Source organism: Sciurus carolinensis, chromosome 9, assembly GCF_902686445.1.
Source record: "Sciurus carolinensis chromosome 9, mSciCar1.2, whole genome shotgun sequence".
NCBI lineage: Eukaryota > Metazoa > Chordata > Mammalia > Rodentia > Sciuridae > Sciurus > Sciurus carolinensis.
Genome location: NC_062221.1, coordinates 137,090,646 through 137,111,958, shown reverse-complemented (window position 1 = coordinate 137,111,958; position 21,313 = coordinate 137,090,646). Strand labels below are relative to the sequence as shown.

The 21,313-nt window shown below is 51.9% G+C and overlaps 1 protein-coding gene and 1 pseudogene across 1 annotated transcript in view; both read left to right on the top strand.

Moving 5' to 3' along the window:
• The window catches only part of Dscam (DS cell adhesion molecule), a 665,830-nt gene that overhangs the window by 11,447 nt on the left and 633,070 nt on the right, over positions 1–21,313 (top strand). The window lies entirely within an intron of this gene.
• Positions 14,830–21,313, top strand: part of LOC124992793 (protein FAM32A-like) — an 88,354-nt pseudogene continuing 81,870 nt past the window's right edge.

Sequence of the window (21,313 nt, the reverse complement as noted above, 5' to 3'; positions counted from 1 at the left end):
TGTGGCGGCCCCCAGGAGCGCTCTCCGTGCCTGCCTCAGGTTTGTATTTCCATGAAGACGTCTTCCGTCATTTTCGTTGGCTTTCTGATAGCATGGCGGGCGTATGGTGCTGGTGCCGTCTGGCTTTGTTTCTCCTGTTTGCTTTTGCGTGCCGAGTACAGTAGTCTGTGCGATTTCTAAATTTGTTGAGCTGAAATGTTCATAAGTGCTTCCTGATGTAAGAAATTTGGGAGTGCATAAGGAAGAGAGTGGGAGAAATGTGCATGCTAGTGGTGCTGATGGGTTTCCGTCCCGAGACCAGAGGTGGCCATGGCTCCTGGGGTGGCGCTGCGAGCTTAGTGATGATCGGGTGCTTCTTCCTACCCGCAGCGCTTGTCCCCTTGACATGAGAGTATGAAGTAGCCTGATGGCCAGGAAGGGGGTTTTAGACTATGGCTGGTTTTACTATTAAAACGTGCCTGCTCTGATCTGGCTGGCTCTGGCATCCTCTTTCCCTAGGAGAGGTTTTACTGTGATGTCATGGACCTGTGTCCTGCTTATGTCATTGTCAGAGCTGCTGTCTGCCAGACGGCTGGGGAGGCAGGGGCAAATCTGCATGGATTCTCCACGGGACCCTCTGAGAGTCATGCAATCTCAGCTGCAGAAAAGAAAATCTCTTGGATTTCCCCAAAGAAAGAATTCTTGCTTGTCATTCTTCCCATCAAAAAGGATGAGTGCAAAAGGAAACCCACGTGTATGGAGTCTCTGCAGTGTGGGGACACTTGAGTTACCGTGTGATATGCCCTAGTTGTTTAAGTAGTGATAGGGACGATGGCAATGACAATGACAATCACCAACGTTCATTATTTACCACCAGAAATGAGGTTCTGCTCTCAGGGCTCAGTGCGGGCGGAGTCTGTCCTATGCTGCTCAAAGCTGGAGACTGGTGTTGTTATTGTAAAGTTGCAAAGAAGGTGAGATTAAAGAGTGTGCTTATGGTCACACGGTTCTCAAATAGCAGCGTGAGGCTGTGTCTCCTTCATCCTCAGTCAGACAGTGTTTTCAAACTTGGTTGTACAGATGATAAAACCAGGTTTAGAGATGTTGGCCTTCAGCTCCTGGTCTGGTGGTGGCTGATTCCAAGACAGAATTTTGAGCCCAGGACATCTGGTGTGATGGGCATTTATTTTCTCCACATCAGATCTTCCAAAAAAAAAACCCCACTTATTCATTTACAGTTCAGAGAATGAAAATTATTATGTTAAATTTAATTCAGAGTTGAGCCATAAAGAGTCATTTTGGGCAAATGAGATACTAACTTTTAAAAATCAGAGCATAGATAGGGAAAATTCATTTATTTTTCCTTGTCAACCGTTCACTGACTGAATTAGGTAAGTGAGGGACATGTTAACTTCCCTGCATTACAGTGGGGCTGCATTACATTCATGATTATTGAATGGGCTTGGAGGAGGAAGACTTTGACATTACATTCATATGACATCACAGGCTCTTTCCTGGACTCCCAAGTTGAAACGCTGTGTCTATCTTTAAATGTATTACATTTCATCTGTTATGGACTGGCCATCAATTCCTCTCAATGCCCAAATATTAGAATGAAAATATTTTGTAAATTGGTAGTTGGAGACTGAAAATGCACGTGAGTTTTTATCCATCAGGGCTCTTCTGAAAGAAGGCACAAACCCGCTGCGTGAAGAAACGTCTGATTCTTGCTGCAGCTGAATGCTTTCCTCCAGTGACCGTGGAACACGTACCTGGAAGAGCTTAGAAAACACTACTAGCCATGCTTACCTGACAAGCATGAATGGAAGTGCTTGTAATAAGTAAGAAAAGTCCGTGCCTGTGGATGTGTGTACACACGTGTGAGCACACACGTGCCATCTGTGGAGATAGTTCTATGTTCTCTGACATTTAGGTGAAGTTCAGACCAACCACTCTCGTGTGGCATGATACCTCGGCTGGTGGCTGCGAGGTGGGAACTCTGCCTACCGTCTGATGGCCTCTTTGCAGGACACACCTCCTAGTGCTGGTTAGCACAGGGTCTTAGAGACATGCCCCGCAGTCCCCTGGACCCCGTGGTGAAGCTTGCCTTCATTCCTCTCCACTCGGCCATCTCACATGGCTTATGGTCCCTTGGAGAGTCTGGTCACAGAGAGATTGAAAGATGCTTGGCTCCTTCTGTACTGGTTGGGCAGCCTGAGGTTTGCAGCTATGACCACACCAATAGAGTCACATTTTTGTGGAGTACTGTGTGAACCTATTTATAATTGCTAATTTTTACTGAGCTCTAATTATTCTAGGAACGGTGCTAAGTACTTATTTTATCATCTCATTTACAAGTCCTTGAGATGCCTGTTAGTATTATTATCCCCATTTTCCACTTGGGGAAATCAAGGCTTACTGTGGTGAAGTTTCTGATACATGATGAATTTGTGTATCCAGCTGCTGGCAAAGGCAGGATTTGAACCTGGGCAGTCCGATTCCAGAGCTTGCTTTGAACTTGCACTTGACCTGCAGGTTGTACTCCTCAGTTGATGAGCCCTCCAGTTGATGCTGGTTCCTGGGCACACACTGGAACTGGGAGAACTGGGAATGTAAGCCGTGCTGGAGAGTTGGAATGGGCGATGGCAGACACTGCTTTCTTAGGTTTCCCTGTAGGAAGGTGCTAGACAAACGTGGGCATTGTTGGGAGCTCAGGTTTTGTTGTAAACACAGCCCGTCCCTGGGGTGTATGCTGGGTCCCCAGCAGATCTCCGGCACATGCCGCCTGCCCTGTGCCACAGAGTGCTGTGACTGTCACCTCCCAGCCTGCTGTCCTGTGTCCGCCTGCTCCCGAGTCTGTTTCAGGGTGTGTGGATTAGACGGGGACTCTCCCATTTCAGGGGACAGCATAGGTGATCACCACCAGCAGCGACCCTGGCGCCTCGTCAGCTGCGTCACCTGGAAGTCAGCATTGCTGTGCCTTCCCTCCCGCTGCTTCCCCTCTCACCCACCTGGTACCACCTGGGTTCCTCAGACTCAGGATCCAGGGGTCGGCCCCACCAGCCTGTCCCCCCAGCCTGCTGAGCAGCTGGGCTTATCTGAAGGAACACCATGTGCTGCCGTGCCTGCTGGGATCACTTTGAGTGTGACCATAAAGCACAGGTGGCCCCAGCTCTGCCCATGCCCAGTGAAGTGCAGGCCCATTCCTGCTTCCATGGGAGCAAATGTCACACCTCATCCTGCCTCCGCAGACCTCGGCCTCCCTTCCCTTCCGTACTCTCCGGGGATGACCTTGCCTTATTTATCAAGGAATCTGAAGAATCGAGTGAACTACGGGGACTGTGTGTCCAGCACCCACGTGCAGCTTCCTCTCTGCCAGCGTCTACACCTGTTCTTAGGGCCACCTGTTCACCCCACTGATGAGCGGCCTCCAGCCACAGGGGTGGGTGAATACGGGACACTGACAGCAGGCAGGTGAGATCTGCAGTGCACTCTGGTCTCGTTCTCACAGCTCCAGGGAAGGAGGGCCTGGCTTACCATCCAGGACCACGTGGGGTTCGACGCAGGAGTGAACAGCTGGGCACCATGGGAACAGGTTGCAGAAGCGAGAGGGTGAGGTGCCCTGGCTTCTGAGGGAAGGCCCTGGTGTCTTGTCTCAGCAACTCCATGCTGGCAGGGTGCTGAGGCCCACGGCTCAGGTTAAGACCGCACACCTGGCTCCATGCTAGGAGGGTCGTTTGGCCAGGGGACCACATCCATGCAAGCAGAGGGGTAGGGGACAAGCTGTTATGGCATTGGAGGCCCTTCTGATTTTACCAGGTTCATGGTGACACTTAGTACTGACCCTAAGTTCAGGCTGCCCCACCCACGCCCTCCATGACAGAGGAAGCACCGGCCCCTCAAAGGAGAATCCTCCATGCATGTCCAGAGTCCCATGGCCTCACACCCTCTGGGCACTTTGCTGAGTGAGGGTCCCACCCTCCGTGTCCCTCTCTTGTGGTCAGGGCACCAACACACTCTAGGCTCCCTTATCGTGCCCTGAGAACAGACCCCAGCTCTCGTCTCCCCTTCTCCGCGGGCCTCACTTCCCTGCCAGCCTCTACAGGGAGAGTTGCATGCGCTTCCTGGGGCCTCTCAGACGCTGTGGGATGAGCAGCTGCTCTGTTTCCAACCTGCTGCAGGGTGCGTCGGGTCCCCGTCCATGCTCTCATGGCTTGTGCTCCGCGCTGCCCACTGCGGGAGGCCCCAGGGCTTGGGGTCGTCTCTACCTCACTCAATGGGAACGGGCCACCGGTCACACCCTGGAGAGCGGCTGGGGCTTCTGGCTGTCCCTCCTGTGCCCCTGCGCACAGAGGCCATCAGCTGCTCTGCGCACCCCGAGTGGAGTGGTCCCCTCACTTTACACCCTGCAGCCTCTTGGACATGCCTGTCAGCATCCTCACCGCCCAGGGAAACTGCCTTCGTCACTGTCACTGGTGACCTCCATTCTCTAGTCTTTGCCACTTGACCCTCCCAGAGGTTCCTTCACGCAGATCCTGGAGGCCACGCTCCTGGGACTTCTGTCCTCCACACTGGCTTCTCCTCACCATCTTTGGTGTCCTCTGCTCTGACTCTGATGTCGTCCCACCTCAGGGCTGGCTTCTGGCCTCCCTGCCCCTGCCCAGCCTCCCAGCCGCCCCTGCTGTCTATATGGCTCATCTAGGCCAAGGAACCGAATGCCATCGTGTGGATGACTTCCAGTGCATCTCTCTCCCCGTGACTTTCTGAGTTCAAATCCAGTCCCTTGGATCCCACTGTTGACTCAGCGTCTCCCCAAGGAATCTCAGGGGCGTCTCACACATCAGCCCATCTAAGACAACTGCTGGAGCTTCCTGCCACACCGGCTCCTGCTTAGTCTTGCCATCCAGGGTCCCCGTCCTGCTCACATGGCTCAGCACGAGGACGCTGGACTCCTCCTGGGTTCCTTATATCTGCCCTTCCCACCATCAGGCCTAATGACTCTCCTTGGAGCACCTGACCGTCCTTTGTTTTCACTTTGTATTGGTGCATGGTAATTGGTCCTAGCTGTGGGCTTTACTGTGACTTAAGTGGTCACGTGACTGACCGTATCTTCCACCGCCACCTCCGTTCTCGCTCTTCTCCTCTGGACCTGCGTTATTGCCCCATGGTGCCTGGGTCTCTGCCAGCAGCCAGAGAGAGCTGCCGGAAATGTGAATCAGGTCCCCTCCCTCCTCTACCCCTGCCCAGAGGCCTTGCTGGGTGCACACCTGATGGCGAGGTGGTGCTCTGGCTCGACAGGCACACACTGCCTCCCGTCCACACTCTGGCCTTCTGGGGGCTTCTCCAGTGCCTGATGCTCCCACCCCGCCCCTCCTCACTCCCTGCCTGCTGGGCTCTGCGCTGGGTTTCTGTGCTCTCCATCTGCACGCCATCCAGTTTTCCACCCAGATGCCTCCCGTGAAGTCCGCTGACCCCTGATCTGGAACAGGCTGGTCCTGCAGTCTGTTTCTCCTTGCTGTGCTCCGTGGTTCTCCATGGTAGCTCTGAGCACACGGGAAGTCCAGCTGTTTGTCAGGCCTCCCTAGCCGGACGCCACACCCCATTGGGCTCTGTCCAGCGTACCAGTCATCAGAAGAGTGGCTGACAGGCCGCTGGTGCCCAGGAACTTCTCAGTAGTTGAATCATTAATTCGGTGCAGACAGATAGGCTCCTAGCAACCCAGTACATTGCTTTTCTTTCAGTTTGTTCCATGTTATTTTCTGTGATGGGTGAGTGTCTTCCTGTGCCCTAGAGGTTTCTCTGTGTTTGTTGACTGAAATCCCAGGAGGCCTGAGGCCCTAGAGTTTTCAACTCTGACCCATCAAGGGAGGCAGGTGTTACAGTAAAAATATCTTACTTAAAAACTAAGTAAGGTTTGAAGTTGTTGAATATCTATATAATTTCAGAAATGTCTTACATATTTTGGAAAATACAAAGATAATTCAGTTCAAAAACCTCCTGGCAAATGTTTACAGAACATCTATTATATGCATGAATTATAAGATCCTGGAAGGCAGGGGATTGTCTTGTCAGTTGTAGTATCTCCAGTTCCAAGGAGAAATCTTGACATGTGAACTGAATGCTTGCTGAGCGAGTGAATAAATGAAGACCACTCTACCAAGGACTGCGCAAGAAGCAAGACCACTGCCTCTCTCGTGAGTCCCAGGAAGACGGAATAGGTCACGACCACAGTACACAGGCACGGATAACATTGCCACGTTTGGCGTTTTAGTCAACTTTTTCAACACTGTGACCGAAAGACCTGGCAAGAAAAACATAGAGGAAGAAAAGCTTATTTTGAGCTCACAGTTTCAGAAGTCTGTCTGTTGACCACTGACTGCATAGCTCTGGGCTCACGGTGAAGCAGGACATCATGGTGGAAGGCTGTAGAGGAGAAAAGCAGCTCAAGACATGGCAACAAAGAAGCAGAGAGAGCTCTGCTCACCAGGGACAAAATATAAACCCCAAAGGCACACCCCAGTGACCCACCTCCTCCAGTCACACCCCACCTGCCTGCAGCTACCACCCTGTTAGTCCATATCAGCGAATTAATCCACTCATTGGGTTATAGTTCTCATAGTTTTATCATTTCACCTCTGAGTGTTCCTATATTGCGTCAGACATGAGCCATTGGGGACACCTTATGTCCACAACTTAGCACTGGGCAGACCATGCTCTACAGGATCAATGGAAACAGGAAGAACCTTGGAAGCTTCATCTAGAATGTGGCCTCAGAAGTTGGCTGTTGAGGGGGTCTACACCTTTGGCAAGGAAAGGTGGGCAGTAGGAAGGTTGGCAGAAGAAGAGGCCAAAGGGAGGGTCACTTCTGGATTGGGCGGGGAGATCCATGGTCCCACAAGTTCTGTGTGAAGCCAGAGTGGAAGATGTCTCCAAAAGAGGGATTGGGGAGCAAACTCTGGAGGTGTCTCGATTCAAACTCCAATTGGATTTGAATGTAAAGTTCAGTGTTGGGAGTCATAGTCCCCATTTGAGCAGTGAGTGACTGCAGGAAATTGTAGGGCAGGGAGAATTGGTGGGAGGATAGCCTGGCAAAGGCGGGGCTGTGGTGCTGGAGAGACTCTCTCAGACACTGGGTGGCAGAGAGTGGCTGAGCTCTTGTCATGAGGCTCAGAGCTGGTCATTGGAGGCAAGCTTGGCAGCTGGATTAGCCACCGGGCAGCATCTCGCTCTGAATGTACTGGTGAACTAAAGGCATGGGTACATCTCTAACCCTGCGTGCTTAATTACTACCCACACTTTCTACTTGAAGGTCTCTCCCTACTCATTTTTCAGTGAGATGCTCTGGCATATCCCCCCCTGTAAACTGTATGCCAGAGTGGGATTGTTGACAGGGGACCTCATAGAACCCGATGAGAGTCATTCTGAGTTTTGCTGTTTCAGCATATCCGTGAGATACCGAACGCTGAGCGTACTGCAGTGTGCACTGATCAGAGGGCATGCCCTGAAACAGGAATTGATGTAGACCAACCAACAGCAAACGATTTTGATTTCTTCTGGTGTTTACATTAATCTTACAAGTGAAGAATATAAAAATTTAATGTCGACAGAGGGAGTTTGGGTTAGATGCCATGGTAGCCATCACCGTCTACTCTTTTACAGATAATTGAGCTAAACTTTGTTTCCTTTAGGGTGAACCTATTTGGGTTCTGTAATCACCAGAAAAGAAAAAGACTTGCATTGTAATCATAATACACCTAAGGTTGGCACTTTATAAGGAAAAGAGGTTATTTAGCTTTCAATTTTAGAGACTAGCAGTCAAAGGTTGGGAGGCTCCATCTGTTCAGCCTCCAGCAAGGGCCTCCTGGCTGTCACAATATGGTGCTGGGCATCTTGTGTCAGGAGTGCATATGAGAGGAGGGGGCAGGTGATTCAGTGAGAAAGGAAGCAAGAGAGAGTGCAAACCCATCCTCGTGGGGACTAATCCAAGGCCTTGGAGACTTGGCCTACTCCCATTCAGCAGCATCAGTCCATTCAGGACTGATCAGTCTATTCAGGGTCTATTCAGGCCCTGCACCAGGCCCTGCCTCTTAAGCCCCCACCTCCACTCCAACAGACAGGGACCAAGCTTCCAGCACAGGGACCTGTCGGGGCAAACCCCATTCAAACCGCAGTCTGTGTGTTGGCCACGTAATGAGATCAGCCTTCAGCTGCCCCCGTTCCGAGCATGGTCCCATGGCTGTTCCCCTGTGTGTGTGCTGAACAGAGCTCGGCTGCAGGGTCAGAGAACTGGGGTTAGAGGTGTGCCCCGTCTTGGGTTCCCAAGCCCGTCTTTCTAAGTGGAGGTTTCGATTAGCGGAATTCAACTCAGCACACTTCAACGTCACTATAAGCGCGTTTGTACCATTTTCTTGGGCAATGTCTTGGGTGTCTTCTGTGGTTTCTCTTTGGCCTGCTCAACTCTCTTCCTCTCACCGTCCACACACATTCACACCATGATGCGATAAGAGACGCCACGCTCACCTCTTGAAACCCTTGCACCCTCCCAAGTGCCAGCCTTTGGTGTGTCAGCGTTGGGGACTTGGCTGGGCGACCTGGAACAATCAGGAAGGCGCTCAAGTTCAAGGCCCGATTAGAGCTGGGGACTTTCAGCCCCACCCCAACTCCCAGCAGAGTGAGGCCTGGAGATTGCACTGACCACCAGTGATGCCATCCCTCAGGTTCAGGGAAACTGCCAGACCCCCCTCGGGGGCGGGTTCAGAGAGCCTGGGTAGCTGGGCCCGTGCACCTGCGGGAGGGAGGCGTGCCTGGCCTGGACGAGCCGCAGGCCTCGCCTTGCCCCACCCATTTCTCCACCTGGCTATTGGTCTGTGTGCTGCGTGACAGCCTTTAGGGTAAGCTGGTAACTCTCCGTGTTTCCCTGAGTTCTTTGGGCCACTGGCAGATTGATTAAACCCAGAGGAGGGGTAATGGGATCCCCGATCTGTAACTGGTCAGTCAGAACTGTAGGCTCCCACCTGCTTCTGGTGGCCCAGGTCTGAAGCAGGGGCTGTCTGGGGTGACTGGGCCCTTAGCTTGAGGGGCGCGGCTCTACATCCAAGCAGACAGTGTCAGGATGAGTTGAATTAGGGCGCGCCCAGCTAGCATCCTCGGCAGCCCGCTTGGTGTGGGCGAATCCCCAGTCCTGCCTACAAAGTGACCCTGTTAATACATGAGTAGAGAGAAAAGAGTTCGCTTCTGTGTGCGCACACGTGCACACACACACACACACACACACACCCAGGGAAATTGTGTCCTTAGATTATTATTTCTTAAACTTTATTTTGAAACCCTTTACTTTGTGAGTTCCATTTCAAGGCTGAAAACTGAGAGAAGTGAGGTCTACGTCACCCCTCCACAGGCCACTGTGCGCAGGACATGAGGACACCTGGCCATGCTGCAGGGTGTTACTGAGGGCTGATCGTGAAGCCCAGGGGCTCTTAGAGATGCTTCTAAATCTGAAAATACCATGGGGATTTTTATTTGAGCCTGTTGGGAATATGGAATAAGATAAGTTTAAATGTGATTTCCGAGTTGATGACATGGACAAGGGCAAGGACACAGAATCTTAAAAACAATAAATGCATTCGACTGTCATCTACAACTGATTAGAACAAATGAAATAAAAAAAATTTTAAAAAAAGGGTTTTACAACTAACATGAGATGAGTGGAGTCATCCAGTTCAGTCAGGTTAAAGCACCAACTACTGATGTTTCAGAAAGGATGTCAGGTTTAGTAATGGAGCAGGAAAGCCCCAAAGCTCCATGGGTGGCTTCCTGGGGGACAGTGAGTTAGGCAGCAGCCCAGGGTCCGTGCTGAGCAGCAGGGAGGGGTGCATGGGGTGGGGGTGAGGAGTGTCCAGACTGCAGTGAGAAGCTTTCCGAGGCTCTCAGAGCAAAGCTGCCTTTGACAGGGACAAAGGAATACAAGAGAAAATATCCTGACTCTAAGGTTTCAAGAAGTTAAAAACAACAAAACAAAACAAAGACAGTCTAAGCAAAATGAAAATAGGGCGATGCCCAACTCGGGGTGAACATGTTTGCTGTGCTGGGATGTAACTGCTTGCCATGTGAGGTTACCCACAGTCGATTTTAAAGGTCCAGGCTCACCTGTCCAGAGGAGCAATTTCTCAGTCAGGGGATTCACATGATCCCCCGGCCATGAGGCTGCCGGTTCTGGAGCTGCGCGGTCCTGGGGCAGGGTCGCAGACCCAGGCTGGGCTCTTCCTCTGCAGCCCCTCACTCCCGCTTCCCCTTGTCATTTCTCAGGTCTCTGGAGGAGTTCAACCCTAACGTGTTTTTGGTTTTCCTTAAAACACATTTGTGGCTCCAGTCTTTTTTCCAGGTACCTATTAGCTTAGGTTTCTGGTCACCTGTGGTGCCCTTTACTTTATTGTCCCAACCTACATCATCTTCCTCCACAAAGTGTCTCCTCCCCTTTACCCCACTCTTGGGCTGACCTCCCGCTCCGGAGACCGAAGACCTGTGTCCCAGTACCAGGGGAGGCGGGAGAGGAGGGATTTGGGTAAACACCTATCAAATTCTTGAGAGACGGGGGAAATCGAGTCCCAGAGAGTGACTTCTTCAATCAGACATGACATGATTTCAGCAGGACTAGAACCCAGACGAGGCCGACCTGCCTCCCAGCTCTGGGTGAGTCCCACCGTGGAAGGACAGCAGGCGACAGGAGACACAGATATTTGGGTCAGTGCTGCAGCCTCTGTCCCAACTGCCTGGGGTGCGCTCCTTCCACCACGATGGGCTCACGTGCAGGAAGTCGTGAGAATCAGCCCCTGCAGGGCGTGGGCACGCTGCTCCCGAGTTCCCGGTTTCGTGAAGGCCGAGTGTGCTGTGGGTCTGACCCTGGCGTCCTTCTTCCTGGAATGACTGCCTGTCTTTTGAGGTGAGAGTTCTGCCGGCCAAGACCGCTGCCATCATCTGGGAGGGCTTCACACGGGTGGGACGTGTCCCTCCCTGAGTGCAGCCACGGACAGCTGTGATGTGAGGCAGTCTGTGTTCAATTACAGCAAAATGTTAAATTAGCTGAAAGAGAATTTTTCTGGTCGCTTGAATTTGCCTTTTGGACTTCATTAATCATTCAATCGTTAGATCACTTACGTTAACCCCTCCTAAGCAGTCCTGAAACACTCAGCTCTCTGGTCTACATTATTTCTCATTTCTGGGCTCTTCAGCACATGGTCCTTGGCTGTGGTGGAAAATCCAGCACCCACCAGGTCCTTGCTCAGTGTTGAAGTAATAGTCCATGGAGAACCTGCTCCGTGTGCGGCTCATCAGATCGCCAATCCTGACTTCCAGTCCAGAAAGCATTTTGTTTGTGCTTTAGACCTCGATCTTTCCATTTAGAAAAGGCTCTCATAAAACAGTCAAGTGGTCAGTTTAAGGTAATGATGTCTCGTTCTGAAGAACGTCTCTCTTCTGCCTGGGTTCATTGGTCTAGCATCATCTTAAATTTGTGCACTTCTTCTAAAGAGGGTGTCTGGAATAGAGGACATGTCAACTGCTCTCCCACGGTCAACCCCACCTTGGTGGAGAGTTTGGGGAAGAAGCAGCACTGACAGAGGTTGATAATTCCTTTCTAACCTACAATTAAATGTGGCTATTCCAAGAGCAAGGAGCTCTGCTCGTGGCCGAGCGGGAGATGTCTTGTTGGACTGTGGTGTCCTTGAAGCTGGTGGCACCGGGGGCCAGCCTGCACGCAGGCTGGTGGAACCACAGGTGCTCTGCTTCTACCACGAGGCCCGGGAGCTTTCCTCGCCCGGGGTTTGGGAGTGATGAACCCTGTAGGCTTTTACCTTCTTCCCTCTCATAAATGATGACAAATTGCCTCGCTGTAAATTTGAAAGTCCCTAAATGGCATTTTTTGTCAAAGCCTTTAGAACAAAACGCTTACTCGAAGAGATTTTCCAGTCTTGGGAGACGGGGTGGCGGGGAGCAGGCCTCATTATTATGCCCGCGACACGCTGCCTGTGCACAGAGCTTGCTCCTCGCACACTCGTTAGGGACGGTGAAGCTAATGTAGGTGGACAAACAAGGCGCTCTCTTGCATACGACTCCTGTGATGTTATGACCTTCTCCCAAGGGAGTTTCATGGCCACCTCCCTCCAAAGCCCCCCAAACACTCGTATTTAATAAGACACTTTAATAATTAGCTGAGGGAGAATTGCCAGTCAAGGGAAAATAGCCTTTCATCATAGGTGCGTTGAGGGCGGCACGTTCCAGAGAAGCCAGCGATCTGACTTCTGCTTGAGCTGCTTCCTCTCCTCCTGGCGTTTATATGGAATCGGGTAGTATGAGTGGGAAAGAAAGAGAAGTGTGGGTGTGGAAGGGGAAGCTGGGGCTGTCCGACTGTTCGACAGACGGGGCTTAGAGAACCCTGACTAACCCCCTGAAATGACTGGGAAACAGGAAGTGTGTATTCCTAATGGTTGGCATCAGAAAAAAATCTAATTTACTGCAAATCTTTAAGGATGACCCATTATTTGGCCACCTGAGATTTCCATCCTTACCTATTGGACAGGTGAATGTAGTGATTTTCAAATGCTGTGAAGTTCACCTCCCAGGCTCAGCATCAGACATGGAGAAAGTCAAAATGGAGCAGAGCTGGAAGCTCTCTGTGGAGTTTGTTTGTAATTTTCTTCTCCTGAGTGGATACTACTTACAACCTGGGAAAGCTAAGCATTCAGAACCTCAGAATATTACTTGGACATCTGAAGAATAAATATGAGTATGTATTCTTGAGACCCAGTAGAAAATGGGTTTGTTCTGAAGACCACCCTGTGACCTTGCTTTGATGGTAACAAATTGCTGTCCGTGGCCTGGGACTGTGTGCTGGCAGGAAGGAGACGAAGGGTCTCAGGTGAGGTGGGACCTGGTTCTTTCCTCCCACTGCTGAGCCTCTTTCTTGGAAATGATCACCAACTCCCCTTTTGAATTGGGGGCAGAAAGGACTTCTAGCATCCCAAAGTCTCATCACCTGGATCAGGATAGGACTGAGTCAGCTGAGTGTTTTGTTTTGGATGTCTAGTGTCCCCCCAAAAGCTCACGTGAGACAATGCAGGAAGGTTCACGGCAGACTGTGACCTTTTACGCCTGGGCCCAAGCTTCAAATCATACAAATCTTCTTTCCGTAGCACTTTGGTTTCCATTTACTTAAAAAAAAAAAAAAATCACATTTAACACACAACCCCCACCTTTTAATCAAACTTCTTCTTTTGCTGTTTTGACGTTGTCTCCATGGGAGATTGGAAGACGTGTCAGACTGGGATCAGCAGCCGTGGGTTCTATTTCTGGTGGCATCGCTGACATGGGGACCTCCTGGGATCTCAGCCCAGTTGCCTCATCTGGGGTCATAACCATGGTGGCAGAAGTGACAGGGATGCCTACTGTCTGCTGAGCACTTTGTATGCACCGGGCCCGGTACCAAGATCTGTGATCGCCACACATAGTCCTCAGAGCAGCAGAGAGCATTTGAAACACTCAAACTGAGTCGGGACAGTCGGAACAATTGCTCAAGGACCCCAGTTCATGGGGCTGCAGGGCCAGTATCACCCCTCCAAGTCCCCTTAAGACTTCCTTACAAAGTTACTGACCATGGCAAATCAGAATACCCCAATGCCAGTGAGAAACGGAGCCCACCCTGGTGCTGTTGTCTGCGCTCATTACACCTTTCCCAGGACTTTGTTTGGAAAACCCACATAACCAAGGCTGGTGTAGCCAACTCCGGGCTCATGACTTGGGAGGGATCTGATGAGCGCGGAAGATTGTGTCTTTTAATTTTCCATAGAGGTTGATGCCAGCCCCAGCCAGGGGGACCAGAGGACCTGTTTGCTCATGCTGTGTCCGTGAGTGACCAGCCTGTCTTGGAGGCGTTGTCTGCATATGCCGAGAGAGGGATGGGCTGGGGAAGAGATGAATTCAACTTGAAAATAGCCTTCTCTTGTGGGGTCTATCCGTTCCTGTGAGTTCTGGGAAGACTACCGAGTGATAGGCTCTAATGGCGCACACGCAGTGAGGCCGAGGCAGCTGGGGTGCTTGCTGTTATTCTTATTGCCATTTTTGTAACCAGATATAAACAGAATGATGACACCTGAAGGTTGAGTGAGCTGAGTGCTACCTTTGGAGGTGAGGTGTCCCTGGAAAGCCACGTGTGAGACAGTGCAGGAAGGTTCACAGGAGACACCCAGTCGGTGAATTAATCCCTGATGGAATTGATGGAGTGGTAACTAGAGGCAGGTGGGGTGTGGGTGGAGGAGGTGGGCATTGAGCGCGTGGCTATGGGCTGCATATTTTGCATCTGGAGAGTGGACTCTTACTCTGTTTCCTGACCTCCAGTGCTTCCCTCTGCCACTCTTCTGCTATGATGTTCAGCCTCACCTCCAGCCCCGAGGAATGGAGCCAGCCTTCTATGGACTGAGACCTCTGAGACCAGGAGCCCTCAGATAAACTCTTCCTCCCCTGAAAGTGTTCTGGTCAGATCCTTTAGTCACAGCAGTGGAAAAGCTGACTGAAATAGTGAGAGAGGGCCTCTCTTCTTCATCCAGACCCGGAAGCTCGGCTCTGACTGCCCACCCCAGGCCAGTGCTGAGCACCTGAGCATCTGCCTTCAGAACTGAATCAGATGTTGTCAGAAGAGTCCTCACGGAGCTCTCCTCAGATGAACGCCTCGTTTGTGTTTGTTTTAAACTCATAAATTGTCATCAGATCTCTGGACATCGCAAATATCTCACAGATCACTGTTCTTTATGGATCAGAATGTGAGATCCGAGTCTACCCACAGAACTGCAAGCAGGAGCCATGGAGGCCTACGAATAGGTCCAGAAGGGACCGCTGAAGCTGAAAGGCATCACAGAGCTCGAAGTGAACAGCGGAAGAAGAAAAGGAAGGACAAAGACAAGGTGAAACTTCTAGAAGTGATGGGAACAAGAAAAAGAACGAAGAGGAGATGCGGCGTTGCCTGGACAAGTGGACACCGGCCCAGGCGGCCTTCGAGAAGATGCAGGAGAAGTGGCCAATGGAGAGGATCCTGAAGAAAGCATCCAAAACCCACAAGCAGAGAGTGGAGAACTTCAGGAGGCACCTGGATTCACTCACAGAGCATTACAAAATCCCCAAAGTCAGCTGGATCAAGTGGCGTCCTGGTCCTGGCTGTGGAGGAGCCTGGAGGGACAGCAGAAAGCAAAGTCAGGATCTCTTTGGCTGCTTTGGTATTTTCTGGAAACGTTCTTTTATGCACACCCATGCCTCTTCTGCTGAGACGGTACTTTTCAGAACTGTATCACTTCAATCTGGAACTTGATTAAAGTAAGATTGTCCTTTAGTTAATTTTGGCTTTTTGGTAGCACATTGAAGGCAATGAGTTTGCATTGAAAGTTCTGGATTTATCTAGAGGCTAAACTGAGACTTGCTGTATGAGTTCCATGTTAAAGTTTCTAGAGTTGTAGCTAACACTCTGAGGTCAGCCAGCCATCTTCGCCTGGATGAGATTGGACTCCAGAGGACAAGAAGCTAAAACCAGCCTGGCCCAGGACATGCAGACCCCGCCAGGCCTGCACGGGCTGCTCTGACCTGGGACTTACGTTCTTCCATCCAGGCCCTGGGAGATGGGACAGCTCAAGAGTGTACTACGTCTTCGGATGAGATTAGTATGAAGCCACGTGCAGCTCTGTGGCCTTCAAAGTGCCTCCTCAGCTACCTGTTCAATGACGCATGCAGCCTGGGTGGCAGAGTAGCTGCCCTAGACCAGGATGGAAGGTGAATGTAGGCCTTGTCCCCTTCTGAGCCAGTGGCCTGTTTTCAGTCCCTCTCCCCAGGAACCTTTTTCCAACACCATCTGGCGGGTGTTGCCGTGGCAGCGTTGCTGACTGATCACAGCTTCCTCCGTAATGGAGTCCAGGCGTATCTGCCTCGCAGCCCTCAGCCCAGCGGCCCAGGTGCGTGTTGAGAGGTGGCACATCACTTGGAGCCTCTTTGGCATTCCTGGCCCAGGGACCCTCCTGGGGGACAGACCAGGGCAGAGCCCCAGCACAGAGATGGGTGCAGTGGAGTCGCAGGACCCAGGTGGAAGAGCTGGGGTCTTGGAGGGGCTGCATGTGCCCAGGGAGGATCAAATGGCAACCCAGAAACCACAGAATAAAGCAAAACCAGCTGAAAAAAAAATGTGAGATGGATAGGCCCTCCCAGCAGCGTCCTTGCTGCTGAGTCGCGGAAGGTTGTGTCTGAAGCTCCTGCCGTTTGCACGATCCGATCGGCCTCCTGTGACTCGGGTCACCTCATTGCCTCTGTTGGATGGTCCAGGGGTTCTTGCTTCTGCCTGTCCGATTGCCAGGAAGTGGTTCTAAGTCAATCACAGGTCACCATAGCATCTCATTTTTCCATTATATCCTTGCATCTCCTGACACCAGTGACCTCTTTACCTGTCGGTGTTGCTGCTCTGCCTTTGGCACCAAAGGAGAAGCGGTGGGCAGCTCCCTTGCCCATCACTGCCCGCCTTGGCGGAGCTTCTGGAGCCCCGGTAGATGTCGCCAACAGCGGCGTCTGCTTTCTCACAGCCCAGCCCTGCAGGGAGACTTGCCCACTTGGGGCCTTTCTCTACCGGGCCGAGGTGTGGCTTCCACATATTGTCCTTAAGATTTTGATGCCGATGCTATTAAGTCTTTAAGGATTTTAGTTTGAGGTTAAAAGTTGGCAGGGTTCTCTGGAAGGGTTACAAGTTGTGCAGGGGAAGGTGTCCCTCGGGCGCCGCCTGCTTCTGTGGCTCACTCCAGGCAGCCTCCCGCTGGAACACCTGCCCTCGCCGAGGCGCCGAGGAAGCTGCTCTCAGCTGCTCTGGTTGCATCTCGGTCAGGGGTGCCTTTAGTGCCCTTGCTTTCTGCCTCCACTGGGCATGACATGTCACATGGCTGCAGGGTGAGTTTCAGTGGTGTCTGTGACCTCTTAAAACTGCCAGGGACCCCAGGAGGCTGACCCTGCTTTTCAGGTCTCCATCTCCACCTTTCTCTGCCAGGCGGTGCACGGTCCTCAGGCCTTAGACTTCCTCGCCTCTCCGATTGCACCGTTTTCCAGGGTGACTGATGCCTGGCCCTCATCACTATTTCCTGCTCCGTTTGAGCCGCAGGCCTCAATTATGGAGACACGTCCACTCGGAACTCTGCGTCCTTTCGAACACTGGCAGTCCTGACTGAACTCCATCTCCTCTCTCTGTGCCCCTCAAGACCAAGCTGCGAGCCAGTTGGTGAAACTCTCTCGTGTGTACCCAAAAAGAGAGCTCAGGAGGTGGAGGGGCAGGTGGGGTGTCACGGTGCCCTGGTGTGGCAGCTGAGGTGCAGGGGCACGGGGTTTCGTGGGAAGGCCTGTCTCAGAGGCTCTGGTGTGTGGTGCGTCTTTGAGCCAAGTACATCAGTGATGATGAAGTGTATTTTGTGTAGAGTGAGCCCTTGAGAGGAGGTAGTTTGTGGGTTACAAGGTGAGGGCCTCTGGCCACCACTTGGTCAGTTAAATTATCCTGCTACTGCTTCCTGCCCCTCCCAGGTCTTTTCCCACCAAAAGAGAAGTTCACTCTCCATTTATAGCCACGTTTCCCTGTAAAACTCAAAACCTTCTCCTTATCCACGGTTCTGCTCACAAGCCAATGCTTCTCCTCTCCAGTGTCAGGAGGTTGGGGGTTGAAGGAGGGACAGAATTCCCCTGGAGTGCCTGTGCCTCTACTGTACAGCATGGTGATAGCGCATCACAGTGCGGAAGTGACAGAGAGCTAGAGGGACCAGGAAGGAGACCCAGTGGGCTTCCGTGGTCCCGGGGTCTGTTCCATGTGGGGTTCTGTCTTCTTCCAGAAATCTGCTCAACCCGACTTAGTCCTAAGGAAGGTTCTGTGGCGGTCACAAAGTGAGACCAGATCTGAAAAGTGCCCAAAGCTGAGCTGGCCACAGGCTCAGCCCCCAGGGTTGTGTGTGGGGTTTGAGCCTTTTCTCTTGGAGTGCCAGCTCCATTCTCGCTTGGCAGAGCCTTGTTCTCTTTCCCCAGTGTGGCCCATCCACTTCTGCCATTCCAGGGCTCCCTCTCCAATTCCTGGAGGGAAGAACCTGAGCCTACCTGGGCCTATCTGGGGAAGAAATAAAGGCCTCCTCTTAATATTCTCTCCTCGTGATCCTTGTCAGTAAAATTGCAGGAATAGTAATCCAGTTAAAACTCAGCAAACATCACCAACCATTTGGTAGCTACTGGACACTGGGCCCCAGGGAGTTGGGCTTCATCATGGGCAGGTACAAGTTTAAATAAAGCAGCAGTCTTTTACAGTGATGAGTTTTTGCAAAGCGGAGCCACAGATGCTAATTTGGGGGTTCTGGCTGTTGACTAAAATCCTCAAAAAGGCAGACTGCATTTACAATACCAGGCGGAGACTTGGTCTTTCTCCTTGACTCTGCTCCTTGGCAGAAAGGTAGTGACACCAGACCCCTTTGCCCTTAGGCAGATGGCCTCTGGAGGGGACTTTGGAAACCCTGACTGAGGACACACAGAGCCTCCCATATCCCTAGGTGAGCCAGGGCCTCTGTCAGTGGAGGCTGGACAGCCTGGCGAGGACTCCCGCATGGTGCCCCTGCCATGCGCCAATATCTCATCAAACCCTCAATAACCACAGTGGAAGGTTTATTGTTATCCTGATTGTCTGGGTAAGAAACAGGTCCAGGGAGTTAGAGCAGGGACGATGTACTACCGCGGGGGCAGGATCCAAAGCCAGATCTGTCTCCTACCAGAACACTCCCTCCAAACTCTGGCATTCCTTGTTCACCAAACTGCCCATCAGAAATCAGCTGGGGTCTCCTGGGCCTAGGAGGGGGTACGGTGAGTCCATCCCTTTTGCACAGTTCTGACCCCCTTCTCAGCAAACCTCTGGAGAAAGAAAACCCCTTAAACACAGGTTCCTCCGAGAGGGCTCCTCTGGCCTGATGGCAAGACACACCCTCCCGTGCCCGGTGCTGGGGGCAGCGCCTGGCCACCCAGGGGCTTCTGGTGGGCGAGTGACAGGTCCGTTTGGGGTGGAGGTCACGTTGGCCAGTGCTGCTCCACAGGGAGATGCGCAGTGACATTTAGACTGAAATGGAAGGCAGCCGCGCAGCCCTCTGTCACACGTTCAGCTGTGCTGGGCGTAATTGTGGTTCTCGCAGAGGAGCCTGCGGCCTCTGGCGCTGGACAGCGTGGCCGGCTGGCTCCCCTCTGCAGCCGCACTGCCTCTGGCCCCGTGTCAGAAGGCAGCTCCGTGCTCTGCGGACGTCCGCTCCCTGGAGCCTGGCTGGCTGGGCCCTTAGCTCGATGTCGCTGCTCTTTCTCACTCCCGCACCTGCCACTCTTCCTGGGTGCCACACTTGTGAGTCACAAGGTGCCGTCTGTGTGGGGGGAGGGGGGTTGTGAAGCTTTCTTAAAAACAGTATTTTAGTGTCCTGAAAAATGCCCCTTCCCCTCCGCTGGCGCGTGATTCAGTAAATAACTGTGGAGTGGCCACCACAGGCAAGGGATGCTGCTCTGAGTACAGCAAGGACCGTCTCGGCAGCCGACGGAGCCCGGGGAGTCTCACCCAGGCTGCCGGCCATACACCCAGCAGCGGAGCCCACTGCAGAGCTGTCAGGCAGCCGCTGGTCTGCGGTCTACTTCTGTCTTCGTACTGTTAACGTCTGCTCTGACACCCGCTTCCCCGGCGTGCACTCTCGTGCTTCACACAGGCAGGTCCCCGAGTTTCAGTAAGCACACGGAGATGGCGACCGTGGCCACGGTCCACTGCTAGACTCCCTCCTACCTGTGTCAGGTGCGCCCCCTCCCCACGCCCTTCCCCGGCCTGTCCCAGCTCCCGCTGCTTTAGAGTTGGGCTTTGTGGTCACCTCTCAGAATGGGATCCTGTGATGGAGCACCTGTCATGACTGCGCCTTTCCCTGAACAACGTTTTTGAGATTTAGCCAGGTTGGAGGATTGTTTTAGTTAGCTCCTTTGCCACTGGGGCTAAAAGACCCAACCAGAACAATTGCAGAGAAGGAAAAGTTTATTTGAGGGCTCACCGTGGTTTCAGAGGTCTCATTCATAGGAGGCTGGCTCCACTCCCTGGAGCTCAAGGTGAGGCAGGACATCGTGGTGGAAGAGCATGGCAGAGGGAAGCAGCTCACATGGTGATCAGAAGGCAGAGAGACTCCACCTGCCAGATTCAAACAGACACCCCACAGCCACGCCCCCACGCCCACCTCCTCCAGCCACACCCACCTGCCTCCAGTTACCACTCAGTTAATCCCGTCAGGGGATTAATTCACTAACTGGGTTAGTTGTAACCCAATCATTTTTTCTCTGAACCTTCTTGCATTGTCTCACATGTGAGCTTTTGGGGAACACCACATCCAAATCATAACAAGGGTGTGTCAGTCCTTACTTCCTTTTTATTATCAAATGCTATTTACCACACAAATGTGCCACATCTTGGTTACCTGTTCTGCAGTTGATGGATATTTACTATATTTCACCATGTAGTCATCACAGATTGAATGCCATTTTATTTTTATTTTTTTGCCAAAAAGTACAGTGTGACCATTATGTGAAACTTAATTTTTTAAAAAACATTGTGGCAGTATTACTTAAAAATTATTCACTACTAAGTTGTCTTTGGTGAGAGATTAGGATGCATGGAATGAATACTCAGGAATACTTGTTCAAATTGAATAGTCCAAGTCAATGCACGTCGTACTTCACAACAATTGAGCAAACATTTTTCCAGTCTGAAAATGAAACGTTAACACATTAGTTACAATTGATTTATGGAGTATAATCAAGATACTACACTTGAGAAAACGGACTATGGCTTTGTGAAGTAGGAGCTGACCTAGCTCAACCCTCTCTGTCTGGAGATTCTGGGACCCAGCGTTGGTCCCATGGGCTGGTGCCACCCTCAGTGCCAGGCGGTGAGGTGTGCTACGGTTAGTCCTGCAGCTGCTAAGCAGACCACACACGGCGGCTTTTGGAAATGCACTGACACTGTGCGTGCACCACGAGTTCCAGGCTTGCTTTCTGTGTGTGAGAGGACGAATGGGCACCCATTTGTTACCAGTGAGTACATGACCCCTGGGTTTAACTCGTAAGCCGTGTGACAAACAGAATCATATCATGTGACGATTATGTGACGGAAAGTTACCAACCAAATTTTGGACTGAAAAACTAGGGAGTGACAGTTGTGAGGTGGTGATGATCAGGCAGTGAAATATGGCGGGTCTTTTCTAAGTTTCGGCTCCGGTGAGGGTACTGCCGACGT